Source organism: Strix aluco, chromosome 1 (assembly GCF_031877795.1).
Source record: "Strix aluco isolate bStrAlu1 chromosome 1, bStrAlu1.hap1, whole genome shotgun sequence".
Lineage (NCBI taxonomy): Eukaryota > Metazoa > Chordata > Aves > Strigiformes > Strigidae > Strix > Strix aluco.
In genome coordinates this window covers 117941178-117967544 of record NC_133931.1, presented here as the reverse complement: position 1 = coordinate 117967544, position 26367 = coordinate 117941178, and the positions used below count along the sequence as shown (strand labels likewise).

Genomic DNA, 26367 nt, shown 5'->3' with positions numbered 1-26367 from the left:
AGTGTGTACACAGAACAAGTATACAGCTGACAGGGTTAAATTTGTATTAGACAAAATTGAAACAATTTTTCTCTTAGAAAACCCTTCGTACATATATGGTTTTCTTTTTTACAAATTTCTGTGGGCAACCTCTTGCTGAGGCTGGAAGTAAGTACCTTCATATACCTAATATGTAATTTTGTAGGTATTTTTTTGGTTTTGTTTGTTTTATATTGCATAGAAGACTTTGGACAGAAAACCTCTGTGCAACACCGTTCCTCATATTTCATTTTTCCACTGGTATATTTTACATTAAAATGGTTCAACAGGATTATAAGGCAACCAGAATGTTACTGTTGAAGCCAAAAACTGTCTTAGAATGCTAACCTCCTGCTTTAGGTGTGTCCTTTAAATAGTTAACCGTTTACCTAAGAGCCTATAGATGGAGATTTCAGACATTTGAAAAAAAAGTATTTTCATATAAACACATAGACTACTGATTGATAAAGAAAATATGGCAAAACAAATTGAGTCCATTTTATGAAGTCTTGAGGTTGATGAACTTGGAGAAGGCTGAAAGAGCAGACTAGTTAGCTGACTGAGGTCAGAACAGAAAACAAAACATTCAACCAAATCAATCTTTGAAAACATTGGAAGATAAGCATTTTACTGAAAAGAAATTTTTCACTCAAGAGTTGTCGATATTTTAGTTTGCTGGAATATAGTTTGTCAAATGTGTGATGCCACAGTAAACAACTCTTTTGAAATTATTTAGGGCCCATTTTTGCTTAAGGCTGTATGCTGCTTAGCCTTGCACAGGCTGCTATTGTCATAGTCTTCTGTGTCTTGCCTATCTACATGATGGAGCCATCTAGAACAAATTGGTTGATAGAATGGACTTAGAAATTAAAAAGATAATTTAATAAAAGAGACAACATGGAACATAAAATTAGCTTTCAAAATACAGTGGTTTCTTTTGAAAAAAGTATACCAAACCATTCTGGGAAAAAATTGAATTTTGTAGTTTTGAAGATGTGTCACTTGTCTCTGTCTTGTCTTTGACTTTGAATGCAAGAAATGAAATATGTAAAAAGGTAATCTCTCTTCCCAGATAAGTATCATTCATCACTTCTTCCCTCCCTGCCCCCTTCTTACTTTTATTTTTGTTTTTAATTCTGTAGATTTCAGAAGAAAGAAAAGTGAAGACAGAAATTAATGTAGAAAAAGGGAAAGGCAGAAGGAAAAACACACAATATCAGACATTTCAAGTAAGACTGAAACATTTTCAAAAAGAAGTTTGTTTGATTTAATTATTTTCCTCCAGAAAATTTAAAAGACAGCATTCTGAAAAAGAAAATTTTTCAGGAAAATGCTGTTCAAAGTGTTAATTCTAGTGTTCAGTTATACTTGTTCTTCCTGTGAAGTGCATATCTTGAACTGTAACACAATAAATCTAGAAATTCCTATCACAAGACAGCTAGTGAGGCCTTGTTCCAGCTGAAGTCAAGGACAAAACTCTCACTTCAGCAAGGCCAGGATTCCTCCCCGTACCGACACATTTAAAGAAGTGATCAAATTTTCAGCAATGCATATTCTCGAACTCTATATATGCAGTGGTTGCTCTCTCTACAGGAAGAGGGTCATATTTAGCATATTTTGGGCTCTTTAATGTGAACATAATAGGAGAATGCCAATAAAATCACAAGATTTTGCAAGTCATCCTCCATAAGTTTTCATCTCAGGCAAAAGGTTTTGCTTCAGCTCTAATAAAAACAGATACAGAGCTTTTTATTTTTAATTTCTTTTTTTTTTTTTTTTTTAAAAAGCACTCACTTAGGAAGTCTAGTCACATTTTTCTTTCAAAGTTCTCCTTGAAAGCCAAGGAATAATTGTAAATGCAATTCATAAAGAAGAAAATATCAGTTGTTATACTGGTGAGAACCAGCGTGTAGCCAGGTTAGAGCTGAGTCCTTTTGCCTATTGAAGAAGTGATCACAGGGCTGACAGCTGGAGTTTACTTGACTGTACAATAAAGCAGCCCTATAGGTACCTTTTGTTGTATTCAAAATGCCAAATGTAATCTTAATGCACTTTTTTTATTTTCTTTTTTTTCCCCCATTGAATATTATATCTTTAACCAAGGAAATGAAAAGAAGATGGATAAGCAGAAGAGATCAACATGCACCCCAAATTATTTAAGACACTTTCTAGAGAAATGATACATTTTTCACAAATCTATATTTTATTCTTGTGTTGTTAGTTAGCCAGTGAAGAGAAAGTCCAGTGGTTACTTGAAGCTGTGTGCAAAAATGGTAGTCTAAATGCACAGAAAACTGTATGACAATTAAATCTCTTGATGATACTTCATTTTGTCTATCAAATTCTGTGCATTAGCATTGTCTGAGTACAGATAGCATCTACTTAATAACTGGAAAATAGGCCTTAAAATATTGAAACTCAAAACAAAAGAAGAAATCAAAATCCCGACCCTCTGAATGCACTAATTAGAGATATTTTCTACAGTTTTGGGAAATTTAGTACATTTGAATGCACCTTGCAAACACTTTTAATTATAATTCTAGATGGTAACTGTGTTTGCCAATATATATTCCCAATACACTTTCCAGTCACAGGACTTTCCTTAATGATTGTTCATGGATCACGTTTTGTTAGCAATCCTCCAAAGTGGAAGGGACTTGAGGAATCTATCTTGTTGTTGAAATAAAATAATCTTTAGACAATCACAAAGTGTTGTGATGCCCTTATTGTATGACAAGAAGGGTAGAGACATATGAGTGGAAACAGACCTTCACTGCCTGGAAAATCACTATGTGAACTCCCTAGTCTTTTCAAACGTACGCTGTGTCACACAAGACTATCATGGTTCACAGGTATTTTACCATCATATTTCTGAGAATGCCATAATTTGTTTTTAGATGTGCGTTGGACTTCTTTGTGGGTATTAGGTAAAAGCACCTCGAATGTACTTTGTGCTGGCTTGGGATATTCATCTCTATTTTGCAGGGAGGTCACATGGGACATAACTAAAATTCACAGTTAATACTGTTTGTGTTATCAGTGTAGGAGGTAATCATTTATACTTTTAGACATCAGGAAGATAAGACTCAGCCTTGACAGGCTTGGACACCAAAGAACATATAGAATAAAATGAAGCTTTCTGTTGAAATGCAGAATTGCATCTTGGGTCAGCTCTTCTCCATTAGCATCTGCTGACGGGGTGCCCTCTTGCAGAACCTTAGTCACGCAAATACAGAGCCTCTCTATTTCTACCAGAGCTGTTTCATCGGTGTGAGTGGATGCTTGTGGATGTACAAGTGTGAATTACATCCTACTTTGTTACTCTGTCTTAAGAGGTAAAGCAGAGTTCATGAGCTCCAGACAGGCAAGAATCCTGCAGAACTAACTCTGCTAGTGACACAGATGCTAGCCATGAAAAGTCTGCCACAAAAGCAAGTATGTGGCTACTGGAAAACTTGTGCTGAAGCCTTTCAAAAAGGGTCAAGTGTTTTATTTCTAAGATTCCCAATGAGGAACTCAGGTGAGTAAGCTTTGCCCACACTTGAGACAAGCATGCCTTGCTTATGTCACCCTTCAGAACAAAAGGTTTAAATTCAAACTGTTTACTTCTAATAGAAGTGAAAAACAAGGTAATTTTTTTTGTTTGTTTCAAAAGTAGACCTGAAAAATATCTCTCACTTCTACACCCACCATTGGTAGTTTAGTTTTTGAAATTCAACCAGGAAAGATGCTGTGTAAAAAGTGGACCTATATGGTCACTTAAATGTTTGTTATCTGTAATAGCTGTTGGGGTTAGGGAGTGCCATGAAAACTCTCACAAGAGTTTTGACTGAGACTAACATACAATCCTTTCATGAGCTGTGGATCATAAATATTTCACATTTCTTGACAGCTCACAGGTTCATCTTTCTATTTGAAATGGGTACGTTTTACCTCACCCACCAACTTCCCTTGTGCCCTTGGCAAATGTTGATATAAACAGGATGTAAAAGGCTACCTTGAAAATTATTATGTCTGTTGGAGTACCCTGGAGTTTCAGACCTTGCGCATGGGCAGGATAGGCTGTGTCATCTGAGGAAGACTGGTGTCTCAGAGTTCTTTTACATCTCCACAGTACTGCATCCACTGAAGTTGCCCCTTAGAGCAGGAGTAAACAGTTTATAGAAAATTCTGGGTTCATCTGGTATGCAGTGGTCAATCAGGCTGGCAGAAAGCGCCAATTTGGCATAACCTCTTTTACCATCTTGATCAGTCTTTGGTTTAAGGCACAATCTATTTTAAAAACATAGTATTCCTGTAACTTTCCTCACCAGCTCCCATTTCTATTCAGTCCACTTACAGGGTTCAGAAAAAAGCCCAGAAATTGGCATTGTGGCCAAAGTTTGTCTGTTATAACCAGAGAGGAATGTCTTGAATTTAATATGTTTGGTTTGGGAGATCTGTTTTTGTCCGCTATAACCAATTGTCCATTATAACCATGTCCATCATAAGTGTAGTGTGCACTATATAATTTCACAGCAGTGGTTAGTACAGCAAAAGCCAACTGTTGAGGTTGGGTGGGAAACCTGAGATATTTTGTTAACCAAATATGTCCTAAAATAATCTTAATTTTTTGAGAAACTATCAATCTCTGCATTCTTGGCTAAATGCTGTTGTTGAAATTTTAAAATGGTCTATTCATCCTTAAATGTATGCTTCACCAAGAAAATAAAAGGATTTTTTTTATTCTTTCAAAATATCAGATGCTTTATATACTAAGCAGAACCTTGGCATCCCTGAGCTTGAGGAGAAAAAGTTAAAATGGGAGGGGAACAGACTCAATTAGTTTCTGTGGAGGAAAGTGTAACTTTTAAAAATTAGAAATATAAAAATATGTTGTATCTTGGGTATAGAGAACAAATATGTAAGAGTAAGCTTTCTCATCACAGTTAAAATAAATTGTCTGGAAATTTAAGGACCCCAATAAAAATTCCCACATTGTTAATTCATTAAGCCTTGTAGCATAAAGAGTAAGGAATGAAATAGGGATTAATTTAAAATACAGTATATTTTACCCTTTTAAATGCCAATGATCTTTTAAAAAATGGAAATGAACTTGACTTGAGCTAAATCTAAATAAACATGTCCTAGTTCTTGCTTTTTGAAAAAGAAATGAAATTGGTTAGAAGTAGGGTTTTCTTGGGCAAAATGAGACTTTTTTTTTTTTTTTTTTTTTAATGAAACAAAGCATTTTCACTTTACATATCAACATTTCCATTAAAAACAAAGCCAGAGAAATGACATGACAGACTTGCACATCATTCATAAAATCAGCAGGTGATGCTGTCCATCTTGCAGCCAGTAATCCAGTGGCTAGGGAACTCACCCAAGAGGTGGGGGAACAAGGTTGTCCTCTGCAAGTGGAGAACCCAAGTCTCTACTTTCCAAGAAACATCCTGAGGGAAGAATGATATTATTTTATTTTATTTTTTTTAACTTCCCTCTTAAAGCAGTCCCAATTTGTATGGGATAAAACTTTTGTTTTACTAAGGATTCTCCCACCTTATAAACAAGAGCTTAAATCATTTTGTCGTTCTTCTTGACTCTTGCCTGGTATCCATCCTGAGAGCCTTGGTCCCTGGAGTCCACCGATGGTCCATGTTGGACTTCATGGGCTGTGTGTGGTCTGGTGAGTGTCATTTGGAGAGTGTCCTGGATGTATCTTCATCTGAAGGAACAGAACTGACATGAGATAGAGAGAAGGGAACAACTTGCACAAACCTAACAGCTTTTGTAACATATGCAGGCATCTACATGTACCAAGCAATTGTGGAACAAAAGAGCAAGCCTCAGGCAGAATCCCTCCTTGGGTGGTAGCCTGTGAATTTGGCAGTAAAAAACTGTGAGATAGCATGTAAGAGAGCTCTGCTGTTCACGGGCCATTAACCAATCCTTATGTAAACTCTTCCTGAAAACTCACTTCTAGCATATTGAGACAAAAAGAATAGTGTCTTTTCTGATCCTCCGGTAAGCTGCACTTAAGACTTTTCAGTTATTTTTTTCCTGTTTTGCTGCCCTTACTTGCTGCTGGTAAAATTAAATGGATTACAGGCAGTTTAGTACCAGAGACTGACATTTTTCTTAAATTTCTACTGTGAATGGAACAAGATTCCTCTTCTTGCTACAAAAATGTAGTTTCTTGATGAGAGGTGTTATGCAAGTTACTGTAATTACTTGGCCTGAGCACCCCAGGGATCTCTTCTGAACCACAGTACTGGTTCTTGCAGTCAGCATAAAGTCAGACTTGCTCAGCAGTGAAAGTGAAGCCTCAGGACTGTGAATTCTGCCCCCATCCTGACTAAAATAAAAAAAACCACTGCAGCAAGCTCCAGCCCGTCTCAGTCTACCCAGATATAAACTAACTCATCTACTGAAAGTTTATGACAAATGAGAGACAGCCAATTACACCTTGGCCTTTAGAGTCGAGAAGTAAAGGCCTGTCTTTGTCCAGTGATAAATGAGATGCTTATTCCAAGATTTTGCTCTGCCAGTGAATTATAGTTTGAACTGTTGGGAAAGGAAAAATTGTGGTTGGAAAAAGGAGCGTATTATGTGTGAGTGACACAATGTTTGTGCGTGTATGTGGGTGTTCTGAGCAGACCTTTACAATGCATAAAAGAATAAGGATGAAGAATGCTTAAGTGTTGCCAAGTTGTCAAGTGTTTATCTTTTCAGATATATAGTAATATCGATAGTCCTTCTTACTGGATGGCTCCTACAGTAAGCAGAGAAATGGAAAAAAAAATGATAAAATCCTGACAATAATATGAATTTTCTTAGAATTAGAAAATAGTATAAGTGAATAATTTACATGTGTACATAATTTCTGTATGAGAAGTTGTTCTAGTTCATGACATGAGAGAGAATCTTGTAATGGCAAAATTGTACAAGTTTTATTTTAAATCTTTAGCTGTGCTTAACCTGTTCAGGCAGGTCATCTCCCTTTCTAAAGCCATCAGCAGGTTGTTAAGTTGTTGTGGTACTTCTTTGTTAGAATTTCAGTGCTTTGGCAGTCCTGTCTTGCCATCTATCTTCTGCCCTTCAGTCTCGCCAGGTACAGCCACTTACAAAGTGCTGGTCCCTGGCAGGAGCAATCAGCCTACTTCATGGGTTTACCTTCCTGATTCACAAATTCCAGGTGATCTCTTCTTCCTCGTTGTTGAGAGAGGTGATTTTGCACCTCTCAAGATCTGTACAGCATTATGTCTATCCTCTAACTCTGAGATGAAACAACTGAATTTCCCACCTTGGAATCCAAGCCACCTAAGCCCACTCAGCCCTTCTGGCTTGTCCACTGTTCGGATCTCTCTGCAGACCCCAGAGGATGTCTCCCTCACTAAGCAAAGCACTTGCAATCCCAATAATTTGATTAAAACTGGAACATCTCTATATGGTCTACCAGACAGGGAGCAGAATCCTAGTTCAATGCTCCCTGTCACTTTGCACATATCCTCATGAGACACACCTTGGGCCCTCCTAAACAACCCTCAATTTCTCAAAGAATCACTGTCCTCCTTACCTGAATTTGGAAACTTTGGTGTGGCCAGCCTGTACAGGCAGACTTCTGAGCATTCAAGGGTGGTGACTAGGACACGTTTTAAACTTTGTATGACTAATATCTAGTGTATAACTTATAAAGTGAGCACCAGTGATGTCTTCTCAGTATGCTGGACAGAAGTCATCTCAGCTTTTGCAGGAGGAGTGTATATGCACATAGACACAGATACCAGTATGAAAGCTTCTGCTTTCTGTATTAATTCATGACACTGTACAGATGGTCTTCTAGATTACAAAGGAAATGCCTCTGGCAAGCTGTGCTCTTCACTGTGATTGATGCTATGAGGTATAAGCTTAGAGTTTCTGCAAAATATCTCCTTTTCTCATATCTTTTTTTTTTTTTTTTTTGTCTGCTAATAGAATGTTGTAACACAGAATACTTCTAAACAATTAGGAAATACTTGTAATCTTTTTAGATAGTCACCTATGATATTTATAATTTGTAAAGATTTCTTTAACTGTGACTTGAAAGGGACATCCTGAGACCATTAAGCATTCTGCATTCAGCAATGACTTGTGGTTATTTTATAGTAAAAAACAATATGTAATCCTCTGCTCCTGTCTTCTCCATCTCAGCATCCCACAACATCTCCTTCCTAACCAGCAAAACATATCTTCACCCAGTTTATTCTTTCTTTTTTGAAATAAATTTCAGAGAATAGTGAAGTATCTTCCTTGAGCAAGAGATAAAAAGCAGCCTGCTTCATGTTTGGGACTTTATATGTTTCATATTTATTTTACTTACTATTTTTATCAGTTTCCAAAATGTCAAACGTAGCATTCTTCACCTTTTTCTTCATAAAGATTTTCAGTTTTGAATGACACATTAGTCACCATAGAACTTGAAGCAATATTGAAAACCCTCACTGAAGTAGACATGTGAAGGGTCAAAATAATCAGATTATGTTAGTTTTAGAGTTCAGTTTTAGCGTAGTTTTAGCTTTTAGACTAGAATAAAAATCCTATATTTTTCCTTTTATAAAATTGAAAAGAAATGTACTCAAACAAAAAATTAATTTAGGATTTTTTATATGGCAAACAATCTGATTCCCTCAATGTCATATTGGCAGTTAATGAATGCCAGTTGAGAGCATGAGCCTGGAATGTGATAGTTGACAATTAATGCCCATGAGTTTCATTATGAAGATCCTAAAACTTCACTAATTAAGCATATTCCTATAATGGAAGGTTCAAGAGGTGGAAATGGAATTTTCAAGTAGATTCCTCTCTGCCTACTTAATCTCTGCTCCCACTGAACTAGATGGACATTTTTAAGAAACCATAAATGAGATATGTGCAAGGCAATCCCATTTTATAAGCCCTGTCTTGCACTTGTTTACTGATATTTGAATGATGTTACAGGCATAGCATTAGTAGAACTGCAGGTCAAATCTGAGACACAGATTAGAGAATATTATTTTTGAAATTACAGATGGCAAAATTTTTTCTCCTCAATTAGCTGAGTAATCCAAATTGCGTGCATTCTTTTCAGATGAACTCTTAGATTAAGGATTTATTTGGGAATAGGAAGGGGTTTTTTTGGTATTGATCTTTTATTTCAGAAATGGTTAAATGGACTAATTTTTATATCTGATCAAAGGCCTGATTTTTTTTCTACTGATGTTAATGGCTATGCTCCTATTGATTTCTTAGAATGCTGGATATTCTTCAAAGTTAATTCTGTGCTAAAATGGGGCAATCTGTTTTTATATAAAAAGTGAGATTTATGGCCAGGCCTGGTTCAGTATGTTGTTGAAGACTATGCAGAACTTCAGCAATCAATGCAAAATAATAAAAAATTAAAAGGGAGAAGCATTCTGTCAATAGCACTCCTGTAACAAAGGGAATGCTTGTTTTATATTGATTAGCTCCTGTTAAATAATGCATTATGCTTCGCAACCATGTAGGCTCTTGCAGGGTTGTTTATTGCAAGCAGTGGCAGTATAGAAATGCTCTTAGTGAGCAAGGAAATCAATACTGTATCTGTAAACACACTTGCAAATACAGTCCCATGGCTCACTCTCCAATCTGCAGCTGTCCATTAAAACAGAATAATGTGAAATAAGACTGGTTGTTACATTCTGTATTTCTCTTTCAGTTCCTTTCTGGACAGCAATAAACTGCTGAGGCACTTCAATTAGAATCCAATCCATAAGTGACTTGTTTGGTATACTTCTGCTCACCTATTGAGTACATAAGAGTACAAATCAGCTAAGCCATTTCCAACGTGCTAGATTTGTATATGAAGACAGATTTTTAGCAGCTTCCATTTATTTGGACACTGAAAGGTTCTGAGAACAATTTATTTGTAAAGCTACCAAATAATCCTGGTTAAAATTAGGGCATTCTCAATTTAGTTTAGCAACCCTCTCCAAGGAGCTAGAACTCAACTGTTATTGAATTAGGGTCCTAAACCAGTGGCACCTTTCTGGAAATCTTTGAAGGAGATTCCTTAGCATGGCTAGGGAAAATGCCTCCATTCTTTGAAAGTGTGGTGTGGGTGCCAACTGCAGAGACAGGAAGGGAGAGTAGGCACCAGTGAAACACATACTCCTGGGGCACCTGATGCCACATCATGCATTAGCGTGGTTTGGTTTAACACACCCCTGGTCACACAGCAAGGAAGTGGCCCACTGTGGCTAGGTCTGGCCCTGTCCTCTGCAGATTATGCTATGGGTAATATTCCAAAAGGACTGAGTGAAGCTGAGCTTTCTGCTTAGGGAGTGGTTGTTCATTTGTTTACCATTCATCACAATCTGAGGTCCTTTCAAGTATCACAGTCCAATCTCTCTGAGACGAACTTCCTGAATTTAGGAGAGCTGTGATGCTTTTTCCATTATGACTTTGATTAGCTTTAGTAGGGTATGACTGGCCCAGTGTATGATACAAAAAGACCTTCATGTAGCTTTGCACATATTAGATTCAAGACAAAGTAAGCATTGTTTCAGATGGTGAGCACTCACAGTTACCTCTAATATTATTGGAAATAGATGAACATTTGTAGCAATGGACACCTATAAGTAATGATAACAGTAGATAATATAATGCTAAACATATTTCTTCATTTCAGACAAGCTGCATTAGAGTGGACTTTGGTTTATTTTCATAGACTGATTCGGTGAAAATGTATCTGCATACTGTTAGGTTATGGTCATTATTGTACAATGCCTTCTCTGGACACAAAAAGTGGGATTTATCTGAATGGATTTTAGCCATCCAAAAGTCAGGAGTCTAGGCTAGCCTGATAGTCTGAATTTCACTAATAGTTGGTGGAGACATATAGTCTTCTCCAGGAGACTGAGATAGCTATATAACAGAGGTAGAATGTATACATTTATACATTTATTTATACCTGACTTTCTTCATTGGCTGTATAGGGAGCCTTGGCAGCTAACCTATATCAGATGACACATTTTACAACATTAGGCTAACTCAGAGAATCCTATCATACCAAAAATAATGACCAGCAAAGGTGTGATGACAGCTGGAGATGGGGGATTTCAAGTTAAAAATAGATGCCATGCAGTAATTAGCAACAGTTGGAGATGCAAACTAACACTGAACAGTGCTGGCTGGTATAATTTTGAATTCTTCCAAAAGGAAAGATTATTTATGAAGTTAACTATTAGTTTAGAGCCAAATTTCAGCTAAAGAGAGCTCCAAGTCATTTTGCAATGACTTTAATAATATTGCTTCAGAGGAAACTGCCTGGCTATTTAATAGACAATGCTTCACAGAAAACTGTGGTGACTGGGAACTGGAGTCCAGAATTCTGTACTGAGGGCCATTATTTTTCAATGCCTATATAAAGGTTTATTGGAAGTCACTGTTCTTGTTCCTTAATTTCTAATGGTGTCCATATGACAGATATAGAAGAAATCAGAGAAACAGGGTGAATTTTAGAGTTCTGAGATCTGTCTGAAATCTCTTTTGGACAAGGTATGCTAGGAAGATCTGGCCCTGAGCCTGGTGGAACAGTATCCGGAATAACATCTCAATGGCCCCAAGCCATGGACAGAACAGGGGAATGACATCCATCTTCTGACCACATAGACATGCTCTATATTTTCTTCTCTGTCTTAGAAATTTTTCCAGACAGGGTCACCCTATATATGAATGGATAACCAGCAGACCGTGGCTGAGCAGATAGTCAGTTTTGGACCATTTGTATAAAACTTTCATGAACATTTTTCATACTTTAAATGCTTTTAAGAAGGTATCTTCCTTTCAACCCAGTAATATACATAATTAACATGGTGTACTTTGCTGTCATGACCTGAGGGAGCTTGTTTAACTCTAGTTTGGCTATTGCCGTATCACGCTGCAGAATATAGAGGGCCTTTGAAACATGGGTGAAGTCTGAAGCTGCTATGTCACCAATATGATGAATATAAGAGTAAATCACAGTTAAGAAAAACAGTATCTTCCTAAGAAAGGTTTCAGCTTATCTCTGCTGTGGAAACTATGAATAATAAGGGCCAGATTTCACCTGTGGGTTGCACTCTGTCCAGGCCAACCAAAAGGCAAATGGGATGAGTTGGGGAGAGGGAAATCATCTAGTACAGCCTCTGAAGTAATTTTCTCATAACCCAATACAGAGATCCATGTATATAACTTAGTTTATACTTTCAGGGGATTCTGCAATTAGTAAATGCACAAATGAAAAATGTTTTATTACATCTGTAATAATACCTTTAGATAAACCTCACTGTGAGTGATATGTTTAAAAAAGTCTGTCTATGTTAAGGTTTCATATTGCTAACCATTAGCCATTAAAATATCTGTTACTAGTATGGTTTATTGCAAATTGGTGAGCTGATCCCTTGTCTTGATCCTGCAGCAAAAGAACTTTTTGATAGGTCTTTACAAAGAGCTAATCATGGGATTTCATCTAAGGGAAAGAAAATAAGCTAAGTCTTTCATTAAAACATTCTATAAGAGAAATGCGTGTTGCAAATGTATTTCTCAACTCATGGGTGCAGAACTGAAGTGAATTATTCATTTCCAACACAGCCTTCAAATCAAAACATTTCAGCATTCCTTACTTACTAACATCAGTGGATCGTGTGAACCAGAACGCTATGTTACAATAACCTCATGATTTTTAGGCAGAAGGATCCCTGAATATTATTTCAGTCTCTGCTTTTCCCTGGAAACTTCCTTATTTTCAACAGTCCTCCTCTACTTGCCAAGAGTGACCTAACTCTAAAATTATTTGCTACATTTGAACAGGGAACAAAATTAACTCTTAAGAAAATGGGTGGCCTATACCATCAGCAAAGAGTGGAATGGGGCTCAGATGCATGTCCTGAGTGGTGCACTAGCAGGGCTTATAGTCTCTGTGAAGTCCTTCCGGCCAGTGAAAAAGCAGCATTTTATCCAGAGGATTGACTTTAGCTGCATATAACTGTTATGATGTTTTGTCAGCTAATTGGATTCCTTTCATATATTTCAAGAATTGCCAGAGTTGTGCTTTGTCATTAATTTGCAAGCATAACTTTTCAGGGCAGGAACTGGACTTAAACATATACAGCACGATGTAGTTCTTCCAGAAAGAAGCTTTAACATAGAGGACACTAATTTTTAAATGTCCCTACTATATACACTTACCTAAGTGTTTGTTTTATTAGTACTGGGGAAATAGATCATTTCAGGGGAAAGGAAGGAGAAGAATTTCTTGCTGTAGTTTGCAGAGCACATTTCTTAGATTTGAGAACTGCTCAGACATTCAGTCAACATCATCCTCTGAAGGCGCTTAGGTTTTGGCAGGTACATTTATCCATGGAACAACACACAAAAAGAAACCCTGATGGTTTGGAAGGGGTCGGTGGAGGTCTGAAGGTTAACTTAAGCCAAAGATCCTGAGGGAAATTATTCTTAATGAAAACTGACACATATATGCCCCTGACAGCTTTAGAAAAAACAAACATATATTTCATCTGAATCTCAAAAAGCTCAAATATTTGAGCTGTGCAACAAACCCTGAACAAATTTTTGCACTGAATAGTGTTAGCTGCCAAGGAAAAATTAATTCACACACTTTTTATTCCTACTGCGCTGGTACCCAGTGGAACTGTTTTACATTTATCTGACCCCATGCAATACCTTTCTTTCAAAACCATTACATTTAATACATTTTCATAAGGAACAATTTGGAGTGTTGCCCAGTCATTGTCTAAAATGAAGCAAGAACAGAACCTTTAACACAACATGTGCATATACTATCCCCACATTGTGTATGAACACAAGAGCAGACATCCTTTAGAAGCAATAAAAGCTATGTCTACCTAATGAGCTCCAAATGGAATTTCTTGCACACTCAAATTTCCCACTGAAGTCCATGGGCTTTTCGCATGTGTAAAACAAGCACAGTAAATATAACTAACTATAAGCACTTATTTACACTAAAGTATGGCATCCTCTACTGCAGAACTATTTACTGTAACAACAGGAACAACGTGGAGTTTTCCAGAAGTTATACAAAAAGTTTTTGGGTGTATGCTCCCACTGAACGTGAACTGGTACTGTTCTTACAAGTTTCTTAATGAGACTGTGTCTCCTCTAACTAAAATGAGTCTTTATTATAATAACAGATAAGGTAAGACAGGAAGGAGCTTGAGAAAGGGAGAGCTAGGTATATGTCTTTCAGTAGGTAGCTATGACAGAATTGACTGACTAATTAAAAGAGGTTGAATGCTTCAGGGATATTACAGTTCAGCCCAGACCTTAAAAGATCAGATAGCCTTATGAGATGCCTATTGCATTGCTCAATATGCCATTATAGATCTCAGACACATTAAGCAAAGCATGATGTTGATAAAAGCCTATAGCAGTCAGAAGACACATTTTCATAAAGAAGGTGAGAACCGTTGAGTGTGATGTCTGATAGGAGTTATACTGGTTTGTACCAGCTGAGATTCTGCCTGTAATCAGCACGATGCTGGTGAATGACGACAGCATCTTAAATGGCTGGAAGCTGCACAGTGTTGGTTCATCCCAGACTGGGTTAATAGGGAACACTGTTAGTGTTTGCATCACAAGGATGTCCAGAGACCTAGTCTAATATCAGGAGTTGATTTTGCTGTCCTTCTGAAGAGTTTATTTTCTCAGTAGGCTTATCCTTAGAAGGGTATGAGAAGAGCAGAATTCTGTCTGTAATAGAATCACAATTGAAAGCTGAAAGAGTTTAGAAGCATTCTACATCTGATTACAGGAGATAAGAAACTTTTTCACTAGAAGAACAAAGAACCACTGGAGTAACTTATCAAGACTGAACCCTTTATTTAAAAGTGGTTTTAGTTAAAGTATGATTTGAGTTGTGGAAGTAAAAATTACTGAAAGGAAGCAGACTAACAAAATTCAAATGTGAAATGTAAATACAACTGAAAGGTAGAAACCAAACTTTTCTCTGCCTCTATAAGGACAGAAACTAGTTGGTTTAAAGTGTAGCAATAAAGGTTCAGGAGAAGCTTTATAACATGGAAAAAGATGGAGCCAAAAGGTATAAGAAACATTATCAGTGGTGGTTTATAAGTACAGGTTATATAAACATCTCTTAAAACTGGTTTAGGGATTCTTAGGGCAGGATGAAGGACTGCATTGCCTTCATGTTCCATCTGATACTCTCTTTCCATCCTCTGGTGTCCTATTGCCAGGTCAGACAATATGATTATGACTATCCTGTTATAGGTCTGTATCTGCAAGCATCCAAATTGGTCTGCAGCTCTGCTGGGAGCTGAGGGCAGGTCTCTGAGTTCCAGTCCAGGACGTGACCATAGAAACTGTGACCTGTTTTATACCTGGTTTTGCAACAGTGACTATATACTTAAAAAAAAAAGAACTTGACACCTTAAAATGGAACTTAAGGTATAGTGTCTATATTCACAAATACAATGGTGCACATTACCATTCAGCTGCTGCTTAGCTCTGAAGGCACCTCCCTTTTCTTGGCAACTACCTTCTTATCTTACTGTTCCCGGTGTGCATACCTTGATTTATCTTACCTTAGTGTCCTAAAAGGCTGCTAGTGCATATGCCCCAAAATGGGCACAGAGCCCATTTGATATCTATGTCCAAGGATGCTCTGAAAGTATTTCAGCCCATTTCCTGGAAACATCAGAATCCAGTATGTTTGTGTTACCTACAGGACATATCACAAAATGCACTCATGCCTAGTTCTAACTGTTAAAGGATAATTTGGAAGTTGTAATATCCTTCCCTCCTTCCTTCCTTCCTTCCTTCCTTCCTTCCTTCCTTCCTTCCTTCCTTCCTTCCTTCCTTCCTTCCTTCCTTCCTTCCTTCCTTCCTTCCTTCCTTCCTTCCTTCCTTCCTTCCTCCCTCCCTCCCTCCCTCCCTCCCTCCCTCCCTCCCTTCCTTCCCTTTCTGTTTCTGCAATTATTAAGATCATTATTAAAGATAAAAGGTAATTAAAGGTAAAAGAAGGAAGAAAAAATTTTGTGGGATACAAATGACAGAAAGAATGAGACAGAATAGACATGGTTCTGTGGCCTGTTTGGAGGAAAGAATCTTTGATTCCTTGCCTATAATTATTTTTGTGTTTAACATATATTGTCCTTGCATATGATTATTTGTGTACTGAACACAAATTGACCAGTAAGAGTCCTGAGAATGAAATCCAGGATTACTTGCTCCATGTGGGTCCTCTAATAGCAAGGCTGTGCAATCAAGTTCTCTTTCTGTTCTGAATTCCTTTCCACATACCAACACAAATTTAGATGGAGTAGTGCCTCATTTACCTGGGATGAGCATTGTAACAGCACAACTCTGTTTTTGGAGCTAACCTCAGGTCCTCCTAAGGGGATTTGCATTCTCTTCCTGAAAATGGAAAAAGTTTGAGTTGTTTTTCACAGCAGCATTGCAAAGACATGTATTGACATGATTCATTTTATGCACAATGGTATACTGTAGTGTAGATATATACGTGACCTATAGTGGATCTCTCTTATACTAATTCCAGATGGTGAAGAATAAATTTCTTAAAAGGCTACTATTGCTTGGAATTTCAGACACTGAACTTCCTGTTAAAAACATCTGGAAATTTATATGTATATAGTGTGTTTACAGAAGAAGAGATGATTAAAAGAATGTTATTAATCCAAATATGTTTGACTTCTTATTTAATCTTATCCTCAAACTCACTTTTATTCCACACACAACTGTCAGTAATTTCAGCCCAATAACAATTTAGGACATCTTCATCTGCTCTGAGCATGATTATGTTTGTGATAAGACTTACATGGTTTTCCTGTTCAACAGCCTCTCCTAATAGTGCGAACATGCACTGAACTTTCTGCAGCAATTTTCACAACCTTCTTATTGTTGGTTCAACCAATATTTATTTCTTGTATCTGGTAGGTGGGTATACAGCCAAGTTCCATCTTGGCCCAAAGCTCTATTTTTCTGTATTCAGCTGTGATAGCCCTCCCCAGGAGATGGTGCTGGTAAATGGTGCTGTCCTAAGCATTTTGAGGGCTGAAGTACTTCATTCTAAAGGTGGCTTGACACAAGCTTGAGGAATTTTTTTAAAATAATTTTTGAGGAACCATGGAGTATATGTATGATTGAGGTATTTCAGCTTTTTTGCAGTCATAAAGGCTGTATTTTAAGCTGTGAAATTGGAAGATGCTATTTGCCATTGTAATTAACTTCTTAAAACCTTTTAAAGTAAATTGACTTTGAAAGTATTTTCATCTTTGTCTTAATAATGTAGTCATAGAAAATAGGGCTGGAAGGTGGTCAGCCTGGCCACCCTGCTTCTTGAAGACAAGACTGACTGCACCTCAACTCTTCCTGACAGATGTTTGGTAAACCAGTTTTTAACAATGTCAGTGATTGAAATCCCACAACTGTTGGAGGTGCTAATGAGGAATTTCTAACTTTAGGTATCTTTATAGTTGACAATTGCATATCAACAATTAAAAGAGATGGCTTAAAAGGAAAAGTCTTTTGAAAATGGGATAAGGACTTTTTTCTCAAAAAATGTAATTCAAATCTTGAGATGAAAAACTTTACATCTGTTGTTGACACCATTACATTATTTTTCTAAGGTAAGCAGTTATTTTTTGTTTTAGGCTTTAGATCACCCAGTTATGAGGAAACAATTCAGGTTGCTACTGGACAACAACTCCAAGAAAAACACAAGGCTACTCTTAGGTGCAAGCTACAAAACAGAGCTTATGGAGTGTGCTCTGTCACATTGTTCTGAATGATTACTGTGCTCTTGTGTAGTGTCCCAAGGACCACAACTTTCTTTAGGTGTGTAAGTAAAACAATTCAGCTGTTATTCATTGATACCTAGATATGTGCATCTTCAACTGAGCAGCCCCTCACCTCTCTGGTATTAGTGAAGAAAGTTGATCAGGTTAGTAAACCTCTGGTGAACATGGGAAAGGAACTAGTGCAGTTAAGTAGAATATCTAAACAAATATCTGTCTGTATTCACTGAATTATACTTCCCATAAAAGATGAATCCTATCTTCTCAGAGGTGAAAGAAAATTTTATACTAATACATCGAAGAAAGGTATATTTTTCTACATTAGTATAACATGAGCAGCTGTGAATCATCTATACAACCTTGGGCTGTGATATTAGAGTAAATACAGATGAGAAGAGAAAGAAAAGTCTTCCAAGGAGCCGAGTATTAGTGGGAACAATCAAATCTATTCCTTGCTCTATGCTTTCACTGAAATTTTGCCTACATTTTTTCCACAACAAAAGTTTGGTATGTCCTAATTCTCAAGACTTCTAATTTATGATAGCAACAGGCTAGGATTTCAAGTTTTCATTTAGCTGGGAATGAGAGTTGACCTGCCCTTAAGTACTCATTTTAGCTTTTCAGGTGTAATATCAAGCTATTGCAGCAAAGCTAATTTTTTCCCTGTCTTCCACTTGCATTTTTTTCTTGAAAGACAAAAGACACAAATTTTCCAACCAGCTCCACTGAAAACTTTTTATATAAAAAAACCTGAAAAGTATTTTTCAGAGCTGTGTGCAACCAAGCACATAACCTGTACTCTATCGAAGCTGTAATCACCTATGAAGAAAAACAACCAAACAAATCTTTTTGGGTCCCTTCCACTCTCTGGTTTTGTTTTTTTCTTGCATTTGCTGTTTAAATCACAACTGTCATTTTAAAGCATAACAGCATATGAAAAGCAGAGAAAGTCAATGATGGTTGTTGCAGTAGATTTCAGACTTGTATGAAAGAGAAAAACACTGAAATAATTTAGATTGTAAGTGAAAACTGTAGCAGAGGGGTGTGAAAGAGGTGTACACAGTATCATTACTACTAGTACCGTCTGTTCAGATAAGTGGGGATTGAAGTTATACAGCATCATCAGTTTTGATGTGTTATTACTTTTTTCATAAAGCACCTATCTCTATAAAAAGGGGAGATATGATTATGAGAGAGTGTGGTGCTTGGACAGGGGCAGAAGATATGACACTTTGTGAATTATTTTTTTTTTGTATCTGCTGTCACCTTTCTTTTTCATGTTAGACAATGAGCTATGGGTATGACCCGTGGAGAACAAAGTCAGAGAAACAGTAGCTAGCAGCCAAGTCATATGCTAACTCAAGTGAAAATGCAAGCCAACTATCAAGGGCTGAACCTTTCAGCACGAGGAGTAAGTGCCCAACAACTCCATGAGAATACCAATGAGAAACATTTGTTCTTGATTACTAGGCAGATGTTAAGGGATTAATATGAAAGGGAAGATTTAATTAGGAACAATGCTTTGCAGAACAAGTTAGGACATATGAATGGATGGAGAACGAGAAAACAATTCACCCTCAAGGCGTCAGTTTTATGTGCTTTTGAAGAACTGTACTACATGCCTATGATGTTTTAAGTGTGGAACTGTGTAAGAGTCTGAAAGAACCAGAGAAATTAAAAATCAAGTTAAGAGAATAAATGCCATTTGAACAACTTCAGGGACATCATCACCAAGGTAAAATAAGATCCAACCTGAGAAATTATTTATGTATTTTCCTTGGCATTGCAAAAAATATGAGAAAGAAATAATGGAACTTACACATGTATTTGTAGACAGTAACATGAGTCTTGTTTTAAAAACCTCTCTTGAAGAAGCTATACCTTTATAACTGCCTAATCCAGAAGACAATTAACACATACCCACAAAAATAGGTTTTGTTTCTTATTTTCATTTAAAGTGATAACACTAAGTGTCACTAATGCTAGCCACTCCACAATGAACAGGCAATGTCAGCTGTTTTGTTCACAGTAGGCACCATGTACTTGGTTTTTGTCACCTGGGCAACAGCGCGCTTATTTCTGTTTCCAAGGGCACTTCAGAAAGCAGTCTCTGCTGCTGTTATAAAGGACTTCCTACTGGACTTTCCTCTGCTTCTGTGTTCCACCAACTCATGCTGGTTCCAGTAATTCATATTCTTGTATTTTCAGCATTATTTCACTCAACTTGAAACCTTTTTCAGAAGGTGTAAATCAGTGAATTCTGTGCTTCTCCACTTTAAAGCCAGAACAAGGAACTACAGAGCTAGGTCTGCTGTCTTTTGAAAATTTTGGTGAGAAGTTCATGCTGGGGTATTGTCTGTTATGAAAAGTCCTAGAGAATCTGTCAGAAATGAAAACAATATTCTCTGATGGAAAGAAGCTGCTATAAAAATACCGTACAGCTAAAACTGTCCAGTTCCAAAACCAGTTTCTGATAGTGCTTCTTAACTATCTCAAAGCAGATGTTTTGAATACAGAGGACAACTGTAGCTCTTGTTATTTAGCATTCATGTCCTGATAACCCCATGAAGCCATGCTGAAACTGTTTTAGGAGCGATTTAAACAAACACTCTGAATATGTAGACTCATATAGAAAACGCAGAAAGATTCTTATTCTCTATTACATTTAAGAGAATGTTTCCAGAAATGTTTATTATCCAGGTGATACTTACAGAGTTTGAGAGTGAACTTTTTGTCTTAGCATAAATTTGCACCCTACTGCAAGGTACATTCAGTGTTGCCTCACCAGACACTGAATTAAGACTTGCAGAATTTGGCAGCTCATGCCTCTCTGTCCTCTTTGTGGCTGCTGCATGCAGCTAATTCCTCCTGGGAAAAGAAGCAGGCCATCAGTTTGTTTACCATCCAGTAAAGATACCTGGCAGTTTCCGTGCACAAAATGAGCTGCTCTCTTGTCAGGAAGATGATTGATCCTCTCACAAGCTCTGCCATCTGTTGAATAAATATAAGCATGTGAAAGTTCAAAGTGTTACTGTGCGTAATAACAGGCAGTGGAACAGTGCATAGTATTGACTCGTGGAATTAAGACACATACAGTCTCCAATTATGCCAGAGTTACAGTGCTGTTAGGAATAAGAAAAACTCTTTTAAAAAGTCACCCCTGCAAATTTCTTTAAGGAAAAAATATATTTTCTGTTATCACATGAATTTTATATTTAACTGCCAATTTAGCTCTGCCCACACAAAATTCATTCACAGCCTGTTTAATTTACTTCAGCACTCTGGATTGACCTTAAAAAAAGTCCTTAAAAATGCAAAGCTAAAGAGACACTGAATTACAATGAATAAGGTGTCAATTTTCAGTTTCTTTCTTAGTCCCAGACAGACTGTGAAATATCTTGCACAAACTGTTTAGTACTGATTGATGGGTTTAGTTATGTTTCCATTTCAGTGTACAGAGAAAAAAATCCCCATATTATTCTGCTCGTAAGCAAAATCTTCTCTATCCTTTCTTGTAAGTATTTGCCAATATTCAAGTAGATTTTTTTTTATTGTTGATATAAACTTATTTGTTACTATTTCCAATAGTAAGTGAAGCAAACAATTTTGAGTATAAATGTTGCATAGTCACATCAGTATTTAATATAGTTTATGGAGGAATTTTCAAAATACTCCTGTAAGATCATGTTATATTATCAGCCTTTATTGGTCTAGGAAATACCCATAGCTTTGAAGCACTGATTCAGCAAGACATTTAAACACTTGCTTTCCATACTCTGAACTGAGAACATGCATTAGAGATTTGCCATACTGGCTCAGAATCTGTCACCGTTAAGCCATTATAAAATGTTTTGCTATTGTATTACAAGTAGTAATATAATATGGTGAGATAACATTAAAATGAATATTTCTTATACCTCTTGTAATTAATAACATGATATGCTAATGTGATTTTCATTGTCTTTGTGTTTTGCGGGAATACTCATAGTTTCAGGGCAGGCTTGTTGAAGAGATGCGATGGCAGTATGGTCCCAGCCCTGGGAAAGATTATAATCTCATTATTAGTCAAGAGGCAGCAGAAAGCAGTGGGAAGCTTATAACAAACAAGATAGAAAAGTAAAACAGAAGACAATTATTAGTTTAAGGTGGAGTCACAGACTACTACAAGTAGGATTTATCTGATAACGTAGAAATCTATGAGTGACACCTAAACCGTCTAGCTGATGGATTCTTTTAACTAGTGTGGTCTTTCCTCACAAATTCTAGCCATGTGTATTTACATATCTTCTAAATTAGTTGCCTGTATGTCCTCTATTGTCAAGAGAGAGAGGTACTTCCAGAGGATGTTTATTTCCACATTTAAAAAAGGTGTGTAAAATAGGAGTCATGGATTGTTCTCAGCAGCTGCCTATTTCTTTCCAGTGATTTAAGAAGAGCACAGAGGATTAATTAAGTTTAGATAAGTTGTAAACAGCTCATGTTGGCTCAGCAGAATCCAACCCTTAACTTGCAGCTTATTTTAATGATCTGATGATTGAAATATCAGTGACTAGTCTGATTATTTCATTGTCAGATCAAATGGAGATATGATTCTTTCCCCCAGAGGTGTGCTTTAAGGAATAACTGTGCCATAGTTCACACATATGCCCTCATGATAAACACATATGAGTTGTGACCTGTGGAGCTTTATCAGTTATTTGCTAATGGATGAGGATTAGCAGACAGTAGGAGATACATTCTAGCAAGAAGAAAGACCTTACTACATTATAAATCCAGAACAAGTGATTGCTTTAGCTTGATACAGATTTATAAACTGTATCCTCCAAGCTATTCAACACAAATACATATCTGCAGGCACCAGAAATCCTTATAAATCATCTGAGTTCTGTCAGTGCTCAAAGTACCACTCATGAGGAGTTTGTGATCCCAATTTCAACATTAGTTTGCCAAATGACTTTGACTAGTCACTCCCCACCACACATACCTTTTTTTTTTTTTTTTTTTTCCACCTGGATGGAGGAACCGGGAGTCATTACTTCTGTAACATGCATTGAGGTCTTGAGCTAAAAAGGTGTTTTTTTAAAAGATGAGTCATGATGTTACTGACTTAAAATACTAACCTGTTCATTTTTTGCTAATACAGGTGACATGTTCTCAAACTTCAGAGCTAAGCAGTTCTGCTCATGCACCACTAATGTGAGACAAACAGGGAAACCAAACATAAAAGAAAAGATTTTGTTGCTCTAATGTCACCAGAGTGTTAGAGTGATGCTCATATCCTTGATTCAGGCATGAAATATTGATAGCTGTTTATTTTTAACAGCATTTGGTTGGGTGGGATTTTTTTTCTCTTAGAGGAAAAAGCTAATGGACCTTAAAGCAAATTTTATTCCTCTGTGGCCTGACTCCATTATTCTTCTCTTGGCCAAATTTTATTTGTCTGCTAATGGATCACACTTTGAAAAATGATTATGATGTTGATATTTTGATATTCTTGCAGTAAAATCTTGCATGCTGTTAACATATGACAAAAGGAGATAAAGACCAGGGATAACAAGGTTAGCATGAAGTGAAAAATTATGTAATATTAAGCTATGTTGTTGCTTTCTGTGGCAATCTTTTTTTCTCATTCATACATCTGTCAACACAGATGACTATCCTTATACTTTTATGGCCCAGATTGTTCAAAATGGCTTCCTGGCTTGTGTCTATTATTTTGAATCTGCACTTCATTATGCCCAATATTTCCGTATGCAATTCACTTAGGTAGTTATACTGACCCCAGGGAAATGTCCAGTGAACATTTACTGTGACTCAGTTTGAAAGAATAATGAAATACTAATGTAAAAATATGGGCCCACCTGATAGCAAAGTTCAGTTGCTGGGCTGGATCAAAGGTCTTCATAAAAAATTTGTTCCTATTCCATAGTTAGAACACATTAAGATTAAGACTGTAATTTTACATAGGTAATACAAGTAAGTCTCCTAAAAATGCTTCCTTAAAATTTTATAATTTGACTACTATTCATAAGCAATGATGGTGGTGTACAAATCACCGGGTTTCCTTCTCCTTTTAACTATAGCAGAGTAGAAAGGGAAGTGTAGTGCCACCCTTCCCTTTCCTTATTTCTTCAAGATTTGTGAGCTGATAATAATTAAAAAATACTATCTATCTTAAAATTCAGATTGTACAGGGAGGATGGAATCTAACCAATTCCCAAGTGAATTTCTGACTGAAATAGCAATCATGGTTAGGCACTGCCTATTTCATAATTGTCACTGATACACTATTTGAACTTCTGCATTGCCTTTTCTTTTACAGCCAGACTACTGGTTCATACATGTGGGCTTGCTCTTTGCCCATTCTAAGATTGTCAGTGTCATACCTGATACTATATTATTCGAGAACTGTAGCCAAGCTACTAAGATCTGCTGTATGGCTTTTCTCATAGGCTTGAGTGTACCAGTATGACAGCATGGCTGCTGTCTTCACATCTCCTGAGTGTCTCATTCCAAGAACAGGAATAAAAAATTCCCTTGACACCACCCAAAAGTACTCTTCAGCAAGCATGATATGAAGGAGGTGTGTCTTGTAGCTGCCCTTACCTCATTCCACTGTCCCCCTCACCGACTGTGGCTAGGGATACCAATCTTCCACTTTGGTGTGAAGTGCTGAGAGAGTGACTACTGAAATATTGTTGTTTAGTAACATGGTAACATGAGACCAAAAACTTTTCAGGATGATCACAAAGAAACAAGAGAGGGAATACATCTTTCTCGGAGGGAAATTAGCTAATATACAAACAAAATGAAGCACACGGGAATTTGTTGCATGTGCCAACTACAGACATAAGACATGAATTGCAAAGACACAGGTGAGCACAGGTTGTGGAGGAATTTGGAGGAGAGTCTTTAGTTTCAGGCATGCCAGACCTCTTTGCTGTGCAGACTCTCTCAGAAGCCAGACAGGAGAGGGACCGTAATGGTGAAAGCAGCCCTACAACCCCCAGGGTCAGTCATAGTGACCTGCCATGAATGAAGTTAAAAGAATATTTGCTTCCCACTAGCTCTTATTTGTCCTTGCCATATGTTCTGTAGGCTGTATTTTCTTTAACTTAACTCAGTAGCAGTTCAATGAGCATCTAAAAGCACAGGAGCTGTTGGGAGGAAGGATCTTGCTATTGTCAAACTCTGTCCTTTCTCCTCACCTGACTCACTGGGTTCTGAACAGCTGAGCCACTCTGCCCTCTGCAGAGACATGTCCAGCAACTTCAGGCAAGGCACAATTCAACAGGTAATTTACAGCAGAGAATAGCTAAGAGGATCACTGAGCCCCAGTAACACAAAGCTGGCAGTGGACTTTCAGCCCACTGGAGGGAATTCAGTTGTGCTTGGTCAATGAAAAGCATTCAGAGAATCACTTTAAACTACTGTGTCTCAGTCATGCATAAGGCAGAATATAAAAAAATATAGTCCTACCCCATACTTATTCTTAGGTTAAAAGGGTGACTTTTTCTGTTGAACATTACTTAAAAAAGACAATTATGTCAATAATTTTTCCTGGCAACTAGGTGCTAAAAGACAAGTTTCATTCCCAAACCTCTGGGTCATGAATGAATGGTATTTCTGTTCCCATATAATTCAATGTTTTTTCTACAAAAGTTGTCAGAGATGTGTTAACATGTCATCCTGATGTCTTTTCAGAAAGGAGAAAAGGACAGTGGTCCAAACTTTTCCTGAACCTTAAAACATCATATTCAACATATAACATCTACCATACAGGTTCAATCAGTGACTCCTTGTGGTGATTTGTATGAGTCATTTTTCTTCATAAAGAGAGCTAAACTGGCTGCAGCAGCTAAGCAGGTAATCCAATGATCTGCGTGAAGTATTTTTATTATTCACAAAACTCAGGGAATATAAGACCAAACCCAAGCTACAGCTGTTTTTGACTAAGTGTAATTCAGGCATTGCATTACAATAATGTAGTCTGTTTTACAAGACTAACATTTCAATCTGCCACTAAAAGTGTGCATTTCTACTGTACAAAAGGCATTTGCCCCTGACTACCAGGGATAGCACATTTTTTTTTTTTTTTAAGTTAGTCCATTACCTTCTAGTAGAAAGCAGTATCAGGCCAAGTCTTTCTCTTCCATGTGTGTTTTCCCTCTATAGTATAATATAAAAGACCTCATCACACTGAGGTAAGGATACCCTTAACATAGGATTCCTTATGCTCTACCTACATTTTTCTCAACTCAAGTTTCATTAATTTACTTCTTAAACTACCTGTAAACCTTTCTGCTTATATCCTACAAACAGTTGTAGGTATCATTAGTCACTGTCTGATCAAGCTACATTTGGAGTCATTCCAGTGAATTTAGACTGATAGGGCCTTGCCCAAATATGTTCTGATTTGTGAATGTATTTCTGACTGCTGATGTATTCAGAAGCATACATAATCTTCTTGCTAGTAATTTTTAGCCATCTGTAGTCTTCTATGAGCTATCTGTAAAAG

The 26367-nt window shown here is 37.1% G+C and overlaps 1 long non-coding RNA gene across 1 annotated transcript in view; it reads left to right on the top strand.

Annotated features, from left to right (window-relative positions):
* Nucleotides 1–1173: 1173 nt before the first annotated feature.
* The window catches only part of LOC141926443 (uncharacterized), a 48476-nt gene continuing 23282 nt past the window's right edge, over nt 1174–26367 (top strand). The window contains exon 1 of the long non-coding RNA XR_012624123.1: nt 1174–1247. This is a non-coding gene — a long non-coding RNA (uncharacterized LOC141926443). The remainder of the gene's footprint in view (nt 1248–26367) is intronic.